At 43.9% G+C, this 12,361-nt stretch overlaps 1 protein-coding gene across 3 annotated transcripts in view; it reads left to right on the forward strand.

The window, feature by feature from the left end:
* RALY (RALY heterogeneous nuclear ribonucleoprotein) overlaps positions 1-12,361 on the forward strand; it is a 433,843-nt gene that overhangs the window by 95,414 nt on the left and 326,068 nt on the right. The window lies entirely within an intron of this gene.

Consider the following 12,361-nt stretch of genomic DNA (forward strand, 5'->3'; position numbering starts at 1 on the left):
CCCCCATTTTCCAACAAATTCAACTGAGACCAGAGCTCAGAAACAACTCCCCATTATGTGACACAGGAAATATGGTCACCCTACTTTTGGCAATTTTGGTAAGCATCCCACCTCTCTTCCTGATCCCTGAGCCTCACTTTTCTGTCAGATTTCCTCATGACTTAGGTACTTTATAAAATCAAGTCAAGTCAGTTCCGAGGCTGTTGAACTGTTGGGGCACCTTAAACGCTATAAAAACCCTCCTAGGTTAGTTGAATTCCTTTGCATCACTGGTGATGCTTTGGGCAGAGTGACCTACTGGCGCCCATCTCCTCTCCAGGTATGGATGGCTGTTGGCTCTCAATGAGCTCATCTGCCCTTTGACAGATATTATTTTTAGTCCTGCTGGGTGTCCACACACCTTCCTCACCCAGGCTAGCTAAGGTGGGAGTACCTGTTTAGTTGCTGACAGCCCAACCATGGAGGAAGCTGTACTAGTTTACATGGTACCAGGTAGCAGATCAAGAGAGTCCTGGCCTGACAGGGAGGTATTTTATAGACATTGAGCAATTCCACAAGCACATGAGAAGAATGTTGTTATAGTTAAGGAATAACTGCCACCCCTAATTTAATATACATGTAAAATCCTTATGGAACCAAATAGCAGAAACAATAGTTACCTCCATCTAAAGTTCCAGCATGTCACTGCCCAAGACAGTGGCACATGCAAGGCACATCAGTGGAGAGGTTTGACTAGCAATTGTTTTGTGAAGGTTTGGGCATCTGTGAAAGAGATACAGAAAGAGCAGAGAATTGAAAGAGAAAACAACACCAGACATAGCCCAAAATACATGGTCCGTTGTTAAACTGCTAAGACTGAAACTCTTCTGCATGCCTACGTCTACAGTAGTACAGGCTGAGTAGCAGTAGTAGTACAGGCAGTCCTCGCACTTACAGCAGGTTACCTTCCTGGAAAAGGCACTGTAAGTCAAAACGATGTAAGTGAAATCTGATTTTCCCATAGAAACAATGTTATAATAGGGGGTTACGTTCCTGACCAAGGGCTTGATGCCCAACTTTTTATAGAAATGATCATAAACACCATATTTAAATCAACAATTTAATTTTATTTAATCAAAAGGTGAAACCCCTGCACTAAGAAACATCAGGGAGCCACTAAGCAGAAACTCCTGCACTAAGAAACATCAGGAAACAGATGGTCATACACAATACAGGCAGTCCTTCAACTTACAGCAGGAAGCAGACTGAATACAGTACTGAATGCAAGAAAGCTTAACACTAAGCACCAAGTACTAAGAATCAAAGAATCCAAATACAAGAATATAAGAAACTTACATACCGGAGCACATCAGGAATGAAGCACATGAGGAAGCAGACCGACTGGATGACGTATGGCACTGGACCATCGCACTTACAGCATGCCATAAGTGCGAGGATCCAGCGCCGAAAGTAATAACATAGGTGTGAATGGCACAGCACTGCAAATGCAGATCACCGCAAGTCGAGGTGCTGCAAGTCAAGGACTGCCTATATAAGCAATAGTGCTATAGAAGCAGTAGTATAAGCAATAGTGCTATAGAGGCAGCATTGCCCTCTTACATGCACTCTGGCTTATGGGGTCAATAAGGAATTAGTTTCTTTGCACCTTGTCCTGACCCCCTGGGAAGCAGAAGAGCTTTTACAAATATAGTTAATATTCCTTTCACTAAGGAGAACAGGGAAGTCAGTACTGTTTTTCACATAGAGTGTTTGCAGATGTAAAAAAAAAACAAGTCTGCACTTTAAACTTGGCATGTTCCCACACCAAGCCCCATGCATGCCCATAAGAGGCAGTGTATTACTTCAACCCAGCTCTACAGCATCTGTATAGAATGGGCACTTTGGCGAGGCTTTTTTGGTGCTTTTATCTAATAGCTGATTGAATCAGGCTGGTGGGACTCCAAAATGGTTCATTGGAGTAGCTAAGACAGCACTATAGGCCATGCTATGTTGGTGTCTCCTTTATGGCTTTTTTCACATAAAAGCCCATTTCAGGGCCCATTTCAAAAGTGATGTATGAGTTAGATTTTCTTAGACTCACCTGAGACCTGATCCACAGCATAGTAAAGTCACTGGGAGTCTGTCTCAACTTCAGTCGGTTTTGGACGAGGCCATTTGATGCACTGATATCCAGATATTTTGGAGGCCACTGCAAAGGTGAGTTTAAGCTGGTATAGTTTACACCTTCTTTCAGCCACATCAGCAGTAAGTTACACCAGTGCAGGCACCCTTAGATTCATAAGCACTTATCAGTGTTTAACTCTCATCCTCCCCAGTCTGGGTGATTCTGGTAGTGAAACTTATCAGCAGTAAGAGTCCCACAGTTAGTTTAGCTTTAGTTCAAAAGCATAACTAGCACTGCAAATGGCTTCTTCTTTCACACACAGAATACTGTGGGTCATTACCATATTTACCCAAATCCAAGACAACATCCAATTTTAGACAACCCCTCCAATAATTTGATTCTAGACATGGAAATTTATATCAAATTTGTAACAAAATTATTATAAATGTGTTATAATTTTCCATGTCTATCATCTAGTTATTGGAGAGTTATCTGAAATTTGTCCTTCCCACTGCTGCAGCAGGAAAACAGTAAGAGGGAGGCAGGCAATGGGGAAGGCAGAGGTCATGGGGCAGGTGGGGAGAAAACAGGGGTAGAGGAAAAGGTGAGAAGAAGCAGATGTGGTGGTAAACTTTGGGGAAAGGAGGGGGAAGCAGGGGCAGGTGGTAGGGGGAAAGCAGAGGCGGCCTGGGGAGAAGCAGAGGTGGAGGAAAGCAGGTCAGGGAAGCAAACATCCTGACCCTCATCCCTTGCCACCCTGGTGACTGCCCTCCTTCCCCACAACCCCTCCTCACCACTTACCCACCACCATTTAGCTCTGCCTTCTGTTATTTTCCCTGCTGATCCAGGCACAAATGGAGCCCCAGCGAAGTTCCTGCCCTGCATTGCAGGGAGCAGCAGTGTTGGAAGCCCAGATCAACAAGTGCAAGTTCTTAGCTCTCTTCCCTGCTCCCCGTCCATCTCCCTACAGTCTAAGTCTGCTCCTGGCCAGCAGGAGAGACGAAGGAATAAGGAGAGGAGACAGGCATGGAGCAGAGCTAGAAGCAGGAATCTCCATGCTGCTGATGCTGTCCCTGCCCCAGCTAGGCTTCCTGCACAGTGCTCCTCACAACTCCTAGCTGGAGCTGTGTGATACTTGATTCTAAGACAAAGCTTTGTTTTCCCTATGACAAATGGGGGAAAAAACCTCATCTTGGAATCAAGTAAATATGGTATTTTAAGCTACCCAGCAAGTTATGCAGCATTTCCACTATGCAAAGGACAAGAGTTTCTCTATCAAACTTAGACATATTCCTCCAAAAAGGACCAATTTAGGGAAAAACTCTGTGTTCAGATATATCTATAGAAGATAGATCTGATAAACCCTTTACACTATCAGTTCTGGTTTTGTTATGTTTTTTATGGCTTATCTTGGAATTAATTAACTCATCTCCTACAGAGCTTGTGGTACCTGGGGGATCCATAGTAGACAGACAGGATATTGCTCTAAAGGGAAGCACTTGTTTCAGAAAGGGCAGTGAGGAGATGAAACGTAATTAGATGTTTTTGTCAGGAGGTCATGGGGAAACTGCACACACACTCTCACACACACGCAGACACGTTTGCTGTACACCTTAACATTCAGCACAAATTACATTTATTGGAACTAATATCCTGTCTCCCCTATCTTTTCTGATAGGGTTTGGGGAAGAATGAAGGTGTATTCCTGGATATGATTTAGGGAAAAGAGGCATTCATGTATTTTTTTTCTGTTTTTCTTATATACTGGCTAAACTCAACTGTTATCTCTGATTGATTATCTATGACTGCTGGTTGGCAAATTTAACTTACTTGTATATCAGTATCAACACTGCTAGATGGCTTTTAGCCTAATTATCAATGACAGGATCTGATGAGATGAGCTTGGCCTCATGAAAGCTTATGCATATCTGATTTAGTTAGTCTATAAGTTGCATCTCTACTCTGCTTTCAGTCTAATTACTGCCAGAGCACTCGAGCTTTTGTATTAACATTGCTCTTCTAACGTCAAACCTAAATAATAATTGAGAGCACCTCTGCTTTTATGCCAGCATCACGTATCGGTAGTAGACATTCCGTTGCATTGCCAAGAAAAATGAGGTGGCATTTAAACCCAAATAATTCTAAACTTGAGGAATTGTTTTCTTCTCCAGTTCTAGCAGAAGTAATTCACAGCTGTAACATTTGAGCCTGCAGCTTTGTGTATTGCTTTATCAGACAAAGTAGTGCCATGTAGAGATACCCAGTAGAGAAAAAGTGTAGCCACAATGGTATGAGGCCCCACCCAGGCTGATTTATTCCATTGAAAGCAGGGTAAATTAGTCTAAAAGGGATGCATTTGCATGAGATATTTACTGCACAGTAGATTAAACAGCTGCATAGTAGGACTATGTGAAGCTTTGGTCGCTGATTCAATTTGGTGAAGATTCAGCCAGATTCAGTGGCCAAATCTCCGCATCCGAACTGAATCAGGAAACCCTTTAATCTCTCCAAAATGAATTGGAACCCCCCTAATCAATTCAGAGAGATTCGGAAAGATTCAGAGGTTCAGACATAGACACAACTTTAAATGTTTTTTCTACATACCTCAAGGTACCAGGTGGCTCATGAATGCTGTGATGCTGGGGCAGATGGAGTGTCTCACAGGAGTGCGGGGTGGGGTCTCCAGCGTGTTCAGCAGCAGACCCGGAAGTGGACCAGAAGCACTTCTGGTCCATTTCCAGGTCTGCTGCCCTCCCCCACCCCGATGCCCCTGGCTCAGAGACTGGTGCCTTTTGGGTCTGGGGGGGCCACCAGTGTCCCCCCACAGCTAATTGCCAAGCTTGGGGAGGGCACAGAGGGGCTCCCCCGTGATCTCCCCAGCAGACCCAGAAGTGAACCAGAAGTACTTCTGGTCTACTTCCGTGTTTGCCATTGCAGGGGGGAGCCCCACACTCCAGTGTGATGCTCCATCTGCCCCAGCATCGCAGCGTTCACGTGTGCCTGGTACCTGGAGGTATATAGAAAAAATATTTAAAGCTGTGTCTATGTCCGAATTGCTGATTCTCCAAATCAGCATCAAATCTTCAGATTCGGATTTGGCCAAATCGAATTGGGGACAGTGATCCAAATCAATTAATTGAATCACTGTCCCTGATTTGGGCTGAATCCTAATCCAAATCAAATAGGGCCCATTTCGCACACCCCTACTGAGTAGTAAACATCTCAGCATCTACATGTGAGCCCATATTAGACTGGAGTAAACTAACTTGTAAATAAAAGTACTATCCCACTGTGGAGTAGAAAAACTCTACAGCCACACACATGTAGATGCTGCTGTGGCTGCCTGCCAGCTAGCCCTGCACTGAAGCACCTTTGTGCCCCAGTCAGCCCTTCCACAGCATGTTGGGTTGGGGAGAGTAGCCCCAGGCTGTCAGGCTGATCCCTCAGGCATCCTACCAGCTGGGGCTGCTCCAAGTCAACTCAATGTGCTGTGGTCCTGGGTACATATTCAAACAGCACATCCAGGAACAATAATCTCTAGAGTTTATTGCTTTGTATTAATTGCACATGTAGATGTGCCCAAGGAGCCTCTGTCTAATGTGCCTGCTTGTAGGGAGCTGGCTAAGGTACCTCTAGATAGCACTGCACTGTGCAAGGGAAACATGCCCTTTGAGAAAGCAAAATCAAGTCAACAGTGGGAACTGGTTACTATGTTTTAGGTCTATAACTGTCTCATTTTCATGTATGTTATTCATATAAAGGCTGCAAAAACCCCAGTCTTGCATGCAAACACTTAGAATCAGATCCTTTTCTACCCATTAGGCATCTAAGTGCGACCCTATTCCTTATTCTTGACTCCCTGAAAAACTGTTAAAGTAAATACACTTGGAATATACTTTCAAATTAGTGTTAAAACTAGATCACAATAAGCAATAAGGAAAAGGAGGCCCCACCTTATCTTTTATATTAATGGGTTTTCAGAGTCTCTAGCAGGGTGGAATAGCATCTCATTTAGATGAGTTGGGCCCCTAGCAGACATTAATTTAAAGGTGTGATGGCATCTGAGGAATTTTATCCTGAATCCCTAAAATCGTGCATTGATTTATGCCAGCTGTTCATGGTCTGGCATAGTAGGATGTACAATTTTGGAGATAGAAATCATACAAAATTATGGAGGAGGTCGTGTAGTCTAACCCCCTGCTCAAAGCAGGGCCACTCCCAACTAGATCATCCCAGCCAAAACTTTGTCTAGCCGGGTCTTGAAAACCTCTAAGGATGGAGAGCCCACAACCACTCTGGTAACCTGTTCCAGTTTTTTACTACCCTCTTAGTGAGAACGTTCTTCCTAATATCTAGCCTAAACTTCCCTTGCTGCAACTTGAGACCATTGCTCCTTGTTTTGTCATCTGTCACCACTGAGAACAGTCTAGCTCCATCCTCTTTTGAGCCCCACTTCAGGTAGTTGAAGGCTGCTATTAAATCCTCCCTCAGTCTTCTCTTCTGAAGACTAAATAAGCTTAGTTCCCTCAGCCTCTCCTCATAAGTCATGTCCCCCAGCCCCCTCACCATTTTTGTTGCCCTTCACTGGACCCTCTCCAATTTGTCCACATCCTTTCTGCAGTGGGGGGCCCAAAACTGAACACAGTACTCTAGATGTGGCCTTACCAGTGCTGCATAGAAGGAAATAACCACTCCCTTGGCCTACTGGCAACACACCTACCAATACAGCCCAGTCAGCTGTTTGCCTTCTTGGCAACAAGGGCACACTGTTGGCTTATATTCAGCTTATTGTCCACTGTAACCCCCAGGCCCTTTTCTGCACAGCTGCTGCCCAGCCAGTGAACCCACAACCTGTAGCAATGCACTTGATGCTGACTGCCCACTTGACATTGAGTCATTGATTACTTCTCTCTGATTCCGATGCTCCATCCAGTTATCTATCCACCTTATCATTCATTTATCCAGTCCATACTTCCTTAGCTTGCCTGTGAGAATGTTGTGGGAGATTGTATCAAAATCATTGCTAAAATCAAGGTATACCACATTCACCAGTTTCCCACATCCACAGAGCCAGTCACCTCATCGTAGAAGGCAATCAGATTGGTCAGGCATGACTTGCCCCGGTGAATCCATGCTGACTGTTCCTAATCACGTTTTTCTCCTCCAAGTGCTTAGAAATGGATTCCTTGAGGATCTGCTTCATGATTTTTCCAGGGACTGATGCAAGGCTGACCATTCTGTAGTTCCCTAGATCCTCCTTTCCCCTTTTTTAAATATGGGCACTATGTTTGCCCTTTTTCAGTTACCTGGGATCTCTCCTAATCACCATGAGTTTTCAAAGATGATGGCCAGTGGCTCTACAATCACATCAGCCAACTTCCTCAGCACCCGCGGGTGCATTCCATCCTGCCTCATGGACTTGTACACATCCAACTTTTCTAAGTAGTCCCTAACCTGTTCTTTCACCACTGAGGGCTGCTCACCTCCTCCCCAAACTGTGCTGCCAGGTGTGGGAGCTAACCTTGCCTGTAAAGACAGAGGAAAAAAGGCATTGAGCACTGCAGACTTTTCTGCATCCTCTGTCACAAGGTTGCCTCCCCATTCAGTAGAGGACCCACACTTTCCCTGATTCTCCTCTTGCTACTGACATACTTGTAGAAATGCTTCTTGTTACCTTTCACGTCCCTTGTTAGCTGCAACTCTAATTGCACTTTGGCCTTCCTGACTGCATCCCTGCATGCCTGAGCAATGTTCTTATATTCTTTTGTAGTTATTTGTCCAAGTTTCCACTTCCTATAAACTTCCTTTTTGTGATTTAATTTACTGAGGTGTTCCCTGCTAAGCCAAGCTGGTCTTCTGCCATACTTGCTAGTCTTCCTATGCATCTTAATGGTTTGTTCCTGTACTCTCAGTAAGGTTTCTTTAAAGTACAGCCAGTTCTCCTGGACTCCCCTCCCCCTCAGCCTGGCTTCCCAGGGGATCCTGCTCATGAGTTCCCTGAGAAACTCAAAGTTTGCTTTTCTGAAGCCCAGGGTCCTTACTCTGCTGCTCTCCATCCTGCCGCCTTTCCACAGGATCCTGAACTCAGTCATTTTGTGGTCACTGCTGCCCAAGTTTCCACCCACTACTACATTCCCCACCAATTCATCCCTGTTTTTGAGCAGCAGGTCAAGAAGAGCATGGCCTCTAGTTGGCTGCACCAGCACTTGCATCAGGAAGTTGTCCCCAACAATCTGAGGATAAAACTCCTCAGATCCCAATGTATATCAGCCAGTGCTGGGGTACCCCAGTACCAGACTTCCCACAGCACCATTTCAACTTGGTGACATGTGGGAACCTTGACATCAGGGACCTGCTTTATGATCCCTTACTCCCCATGAACCTGGACCTTTGCAGGACTGCCCTAGCAGCCCTGTTATCATTGCTGCCATGTGGCAACATGATAGGGTAGCCTGTAAGTTTCTCTGACAGCTCCAGCTGTGCCATGTTACAATTTATTGTGCAATTAACATAACATCTGCCAATGCCTGCATGCCAGCAGATTCCTAAAAGATATCTGTAAGATTAGTCTCACAGAGTCTTCAAAATCAAAGATACCAAAGATGCTAGCAATTCAACATGCTCTATTGTAGGTTTCTCTACTATTCCTATCACAATAGCATATATACGGCCAAGTAAACAGTGATCCTTTTTCTACTGATCAGGATCATTCAACAGTTTAATTACACAAATATAATTAGACTTAACATAACTGCTATGCCTGATCATAATATTACACCCATAGTATTAAAATAGAAAGTATGATAATGAGCCCTCAGACTTAATATGGATCTAGTAACTTACACATATGTGTGTTGTAACTGTGCATAAACACATCTTCATTTGCAAGTTGGTCCATCTAAACCAGGTGTATTCTAAAATGTTTATGAAAAGATAGCTAAAAGCATGACCTGATGATTCTTTCATGACACAGAGGCTGTGATTACACAAGATGCTGACAGCTTGGTAGCTCATTAGCTCATTACTACTGTGCAGTAGCATCACGTGGCACAAAGCATGACATGACACTACTGTGCAGTAGTAATGAGCTAGTGCTCAGTCAGCATCACCAAAAAGCCATGTGGAGATGCTACTGTGCAGTAACTCCAGTTACTGTGCAGTCATTTAGTACCTGTGTATACACAAGTACTAAATGACTGCACAGTAACAACTGTGCAGTCAGCATCTTGTGTAGACGCAGCCAGTGTCTCAAAGGTTTGGGATTAGAAAAGGCCCTTTTTCCTGGTCAAAGGGCATCCTGTTTTAAGAAACTGAAACCTATTATATCATACTTCATGCACCCTGGTTGGGCACTAGGCTCCCAAACTCTGTGAATCTTGCAATTTTTTGTTTCTGAATTTCATGAATGGGAGAGCAGCAAATGTGTTTCTATGAAACTTTGTTTTCAATTCTGCTTGAAGTTCCCATTTGCTCTTAAAGACAGATGTAGCATTTTTTTTTACCCCAGGCCAAAGATCTTTTCTTCCAAGTTATGATTTTCAGTTATCTAAGCAAAGCTAGAAATTGACTCTGTCTGATTAAAGTACATTTTGTGAAACTTCTCAGCTCAGTTTTTTCTAGAGAGTTGTGTCTGACATAAGCAGGGAGATAACAGTGAATAACCAACTTGAGCCGCATCAGGCAACAGCCAGTAAACTAATACCGGTCATGCCATCCAGGTGCCAGATAGCCTGTCAGCTTTTTGCTAACTGATACACTGGTCTATTGATTCTTCCTATCAGCTGTGATACAGTATCCACTTATACAAGGGCTCCAGCAGCATTCATATCAAAATGAAACAGGTTTTTTTACAGCAAAGCACACACCTAAAGCCATTCAATATATAGAGTGAGTTGGGGAAGGAAACGGATGCACTTGCAGGCCTGAACGGAGTTCTCTATTAATATTTCTGCAGCACGGTTTACACTGAAGTCACTCCTGCAAAAACAGCATCATTTTTCTCCTATCATTGCTTTAAACTTTGCAAACTTCTCTAGAAGTTTATCCTATGGCACAAAGCCCAGATTTTCTAGTAGGTCTGCAGGTCTCAGCCTGCAAGCACCCAGGTGAGAGAGCAAATATAAGAGACATGAGGAAGAATAACAGAGCAATGGGGTTCAATAGTTATGGAATTTATTTCTTCAGTACAAATATGGACAGATTCTGAACTCAAAGATATGGGGGTTAATTGCCTGAAGCCAATGAATTCACTTACCATGAATTTACCTGGCTTCCAGCCATGTAACTGTGAGCAAAATTGCAAACACAATCTGCTTCATAATATGAGTCGGAGTCTGAGTCGGAGTCTGAGCCTGTGTAGTAGCAGTCTTGTTCTGTCACACTGCATTTCTTACCCAGATAAGTAGACTCAGACCCAAGCCACAATATATGGTCTCTCCCATTCAAATGCTGATGTTGTGAAGGTAATGATTTTTTGTCCAAACAATACCGAACCAGTATGTTGGCATTACTGCAGAAAAAGACTGAAGAGTCTGAAAATTAAGTACAAGTCAATATGTTATGAAGAGCTGGTGATAGATTGTTCACCATATCCAATGGGTAGGACAAGAAGAAATCAGTTTAATTTGCAGCAAGGATTTTGTTAGCTATTAGGAAGAGCATTTTAATGATAAAGGTAGTGAAATTTGCCCAGCTGCTTCTGGACCTTGTGAAATTTCCTTCACTGAAGCTGTTTCAGAATATATTAGACAAAGATATATCAAGGATATTCTTGACATATATGATTTTGCCTCTGTATCGGGGTCAGACTGAAAGATCTCCTCAGGAACCTTCCTAGCTCTGCATTTCTCTGATTCTGTGACAGGGGCCTTACAACTTGCTGCTAATAAATATTTTTTGGGTGATTTGTCAGGTATTTATCACTGAAGTTGTCATGGCATTTTTGACTAGTTAGATCTGTTGTCTGAATTACACTCTCAAGTGGGTAATTAAATTCTGCCTACACTCCTTCCTGTGAGTTAAACAAGGCAACATGTTGTATCTCACTTCTCATCCTGGGCAGGTGGAGGGCAGGTGTGTGCTGATAGCTGCTGCATATTCATGATGGCAATGGACGTAACTGATTTATCCACAAAGTTTATCAGAATGCTCTGGAATAAAAGTTGATTTTTCAGTTGTTCATGAGGGAGGATATTTGTACAGTTGAAAATTGCAACTTATTCTAGAGTGTCTTGGTTGCATATCTGTTATTACAGTCAAAAGCAGGGCTGCATTGTTGTAGGTGTATATATACAGGAAGAAACAATATCTGCCCTCCTGTTCTAAATAGGAAAAACAAAGGGTGGAGGAAGAAGTGACTTGCCCAATGTCATATAGCAGGCAGTGAGAAATCCAGGAGTAAAACCAAGGGTCCCTGACTCCCAGTCCAGTATCCTATCTATTGAACTACAGTACTTACCAACTACAGCATTTGTATGCCACCTTTGGAATAATGATCAGTTCCAAGGCTTAGGCTCTTTCATCTGCTAGTCAGTTCACAGCATCTGATCAAGTAGGCTGTTAGCTATGAAAGCTTATGGATCACTGAACCAGTTAATCTCTAAGGGTTTGTATACATGTGTTCCAGGAAGTGGGGAGTGGGGATTGGCGCTTTAATTAGAGTGGCTCTAGGAAGCTCCTAGAGCCACTCTAATTAAAGTGCCCAGAGTGTCTCTTGTATCTTGTATGGTGGTGGGGGCACTTTAACTAAAGTTTGTCAAATTAGCTTTAGTTAAAGCCCCCCTGCCACCATTTTTCAGTGCGGGAATTCCGATACACGTGATGCTAGAGTCTGGTGGAGCGCAGTACTTACCATGCTTTAGCAGACTTGTTTGAGTCTGCTCTGACACACTGTAATTGCAGTGTGTTGGAGCAGACTCGCTGCATGTGTATGGGTACCCTGCAATGTCATCCTACCCCACCTTCTGCCTGACTTCAAAGTAGCATGGCTAACTACCTTGCTCTAATCCTTGTAAGTAAAGGAGGACAAGGTGAGGCAAAATATTAGGGCTGAGGGAAGCTTCGGCAGCCAATTCAATTCGGAGATTTGGCCCGATTTGGCCGCACCTGTATCGCATACCACCCTCTACCATGTGCTGGCTAGACAAGCGGCAGCAGGGCAGAGCCCCCAGTCCCAGCACTGCCATGGCCACATCTTGCATCCCCCTTCTCCTGCCGAGTCCCACACACCCCCACCCCAGCTGGGCAGCTTGTCCCATC

Source organism: Alligator sinensis, unplaced genomic scaffold, assembly GCF_000455745.1.
Source record: "Alligator sinensis unplaced genomic scaffold, ASM45574v1 scaffold690_1, whole genome shotgun sequence".
NCBI classification, from domain to species: Eukaryota; Metazoa; Chordata; order Crocodylia; family Alligatoridae; genus Alligator; species Alligator sinensis.